Genomic DNA, 3,970 nt, shown 5'->3' on the forward strand with positions numbered 1-3,970 from the left:
TGGATATAAGCTTTATTTTTGTTTGGTGGATATAAGCTTTTATTTTTTATGGTGGATATAAGCTTTTGTTTGTACCTAAGTTGCTTGACTGTAGGGTAAAGATTTCCGGATGTGAACGATTCATGATCGCGCGCGTTTGTAGGTTCGTGTTTGAGACTGCGTTTGTAACTTTTTAAATAATAAAACGTTCACATTATTACCGGAGTGTTTGCGCGATCGCGGGCATAGGTGTGCGTAGATGATCCCGAAGGGCTTCAGACCTCGTATGTTGACGTATTTGTCGCGTGTGCTCGCGTGTATGTTACTTTGCGTGAAAAAATTTGATTTCGTAATCCTGTGGCCAATCACATATTCGCGGACCTTCGTTCTGATATTTAATTTTCGGTGTGCGGATCACATTCTGACAGGGAGTGATATCACTGGAGTTCCCGGTCATGTCGCCATGGAATGTGTTGTCCAGTGGATATGAGCTTTCGTTTTTTTATTGGTTCAATTGAAGGTATGGAACTAGACTGTTGGTACCGATAATATAGACCGGGGATGCGAACGGTACCGGTAAACCACAATTTTCCGGAACATTTACAGTTGAACAAGCCGTACATCCCGCTACAGCGACGCACCACTACTGCTCTTGCCAGAACGGTAGCAAAACCGAGTACAGTTCTTCGTACAGCCGTAATATACATTTTTGTTTTGCTGCTGTACTCCGAGTGCTCGGTAAGAGTGTGGCGCAGTGAAGTTTGCCCTCTCGCTTTTTTGTTCTCTTCTCTGCACATTCAAAGTGAGAGGACCGCACACGAAAGCTTTGATGTCGGTCGTGGCGTAAATGAACTGCATTCATTGTCGTTGTTTGTGATTAAAATTTTTAAATACCAGCGTCTGGTGGCTGTACTAGGGTCAGTATGTTTTTTGTCATGTTACTGCTTTGCACACAGGCTGCCGTACAGCGCTGAGCGTCCTACTGTAGCGAACGACAGCCGCTTCGTATGAGAAAGGAGAATGTAGGCAAAAATATTACAGCCGTAGAAAAGGTAGACATTTTGCATCCTTGATAGAGACTTCCGGGCGTAACCGATTCATGATCGCGCGAGCGCAGGAGTTTGTAGGTTCACGCTTGAGACCGTATTTGAAAAATTATAAGTACTGAGACGTTCACCTTATCACCAGGATGTTAACATATTTGCGATATCGCGGGTGTAGGTTGCGTAGATGATCGCGAAAGGTTCGAGCATTTGTATGGTAATGTATTTGTCGCGTGTATGAGACTTCGCGTGTATAAATTCGATTTTATAACCGTATACCCTTTCACATATTCGCGTTCTTTTAGATGATTAAGCGAACCGTGAATCTTATACTTATTTTGCAGCGTGCGGGTTCAGATGCTAGAAGAGAGTGAGTGCTCCCATTTAACTAGAGTTCCCGGTCATGTGTTGTCCAGTGGATATGATCGTCATTTTTGATTGGTCTAACTGATGGCATGAGGCTAGGCTGCTAGGATCGAGGGTAGAGATTTCCGGACGGAACTGATTCATGATCCCACGAGCGGTGGGTTAATGCTTGAGACCGCGTTTGTAAATTTATAAGTGCCAATCAAGGGGCGAGTCGCTTAGCACAAATCGAATTGTGCTCACAAACAAACAGCGTGGTAGCTTGTGCCGCTATGTGCCACGATGTGCCACTATGTGCCATGGTGTGCAGTAAAACAAAAGCAATGGTTGCTATGATTATTCAACTACACTTTGTTGACAGTTTTTGAGTTGTCAAAAGTGTGCCTCATTGTGCCACACATTTTGGTAACGAGTGAAATGATCGTGTATTACTGTGAATCTATTTCCTATATCGTGTTATCGTAGGTGATACAGTGTGTATGGAAGATTGTTCTAAGCGACTTACCCCTACATTCACTTAATTACCGGGGTGTTTTAATTTTGGCAAGATCGTGGGTGCAAGAATGTGTGGATGATTGCAAGTTCATGTTTCCGTTTGTGTTATCGCGAAGGTCACGAGCGTTTGTACGTTTAGAATGGGAGAGATTGTGAGTGTATATGAGAGAATATGCAATTTATTGTATTAGTGAGTGTCGAATCCAATTTAAGATATAGTAATAAAAGAAAAATAAGTCAGGCAAGGATAGATGCAGGTAGAACACAAATATAGACTATTTTTAGTTTGCACGGGTAATATTAGGGCAAAGTAAATCTAAAAAGTGGAAGAATATAGAGATTTTCTACATTATTGAGTAAACGAAAATATATTAGATATAGAAAAAAAAAGGCATTACATGGATCTAAACTACTTTTAGGTGTTTGGTGATGGGGTTCGCGTGGATTGGATTTCTTAAAAAACTACGTGTTTCAGTTGATTATTTTGAGCTAGTTGAGCATTAACTAGTGGCTGAACAATATGTTTAAGGAAGAGGTTCCATCTATAAGAGATTGTCATCCCTATTTCTGGCTACGCCACTAGTACAGGCTCGCAGTGGGAAACTCTTGGACTTGGCGAACTCGTCGTTGCTACATCCTAAGGCGGGTTACTCGGGCCTGGCTGGCACCGCGTGCTGGGCAACTTCTCGCTTTCTGGGGTTTTTCTTCGTGGTGCTACCGCACGTTCGAGGGATTTTCGAAAACCGTCGATGTATTTCGCTGCTTGTGACCTCGCTTCTCGACTCCTCCAAGGATCGTTCACGGAAATTTGCTGACCTGGATCCAAAAGCCACTCCAATGGCTGCTGGGCGAAACTTGCTGGGTCTTGATTCTGGGAAAGACCCAGTAGTCTCTCTCTCTCTCTCTCTCTCTCTCTCTTATTTTCGTAACCCTTTCACCTTCCAGTGCTCTTTTTTCTTTAATCGTAACAGAGAAAATGAACAGGATTTTAGACGATATCTACATATACATATATTTATTTGTTTTGCACCCAAAACTCAGCCGTAATACTTTTACGGTAGTAAGAAAAAATGTTCTAATAGCAAGACGTTTAATACTAATATGTACAACAGACACTTGTCTGGATCTAAGCACCAAGTCTGAGCCTGGATTAGGTCCGGATCTGGTAAGGGGATGGGCTAGATCCAAGGATACTGGTCCAAATCTCGGTAGTGGTCCAGATCTGGGAACTGGTCCGGATCTGGGAATTGATTCGGATACGGGAGGTCCGGATTTGGGAACTGGTTCTGATCCAGGAACTAAACCGGATCCGGAAACATCCTAAAATACTTATTTCAATGTAGGTTGGATATTTAAATAAATCCGTAATTCCGGCTGGTTTCAGAAAATATTGGAGCAGATTCCAGCCTTAATTGAGCGACCGAAAATAAAAGTCGCAAGGATAGAACATGCTTCGCAAAACTCGTTTCAAGCAAATTACAATATAAAAATCGGAAAAAAAAACTTCAAGCATAAAAATCGGACAGAAATCCTTCAGCATAAGAATCGCTTAAAAAGTTTTCCGCCATAAAACTCGGAGGGGATGAACCTCCAGTATTAAAATCGTTTTAACCCTTTCCTGCCCAACTTTTTTCTAGTGCATGTAGGGTTTCTAAACTATTTTTCCTTTAAAACGGTGGTGTCAAGAAACTCGAAAAACCTTTTTTCATAAAGGTAGGTGCTCTCCTTGCAGTGCTAGAAGCTGCTCAATTTTTACCTTCCAATGCTCACTACAATTCTCCTAGAATATTTACAATAGTCCAACTGCGTGGAAAACGTAGCCAAAAATAGTCTAAATTGATATGTTTCATCAGTTTTCACTAATATTGCAACATAACGAAGTTATATGAAAAATTAAATTTCCGTCGTCAACGTAAACGGTCCCTGGCAGCACTGCTCCATCGGAGTTCAATCAGACTAATTGCAATAACTTCAGTTCTAGAGCTGATCCTGGTAGCCGATAATACTCAAAAGAAAGCCAATAGTCACATTTATTAGCCTTACTTGTTTTTGTGAGCAAATCTTGCCTTAATCAAAAGTTATAGCTG

The sequence above is a fragment of the Topomyia yanbarensis genome, chromosome 2 (assembly GCF_030247195.1).
Source record: "Topomyia yanbarensis strain Yona2022 chromosome 2, ASM3024719v1, whole genome shotgun sequence".
Taxonomy (NCBI): Eukaryota; Metazoa; Arthropoda; class Insecta; order Diptera; family Culicidae; genus Topomyia; species Topomyia yanbarensis.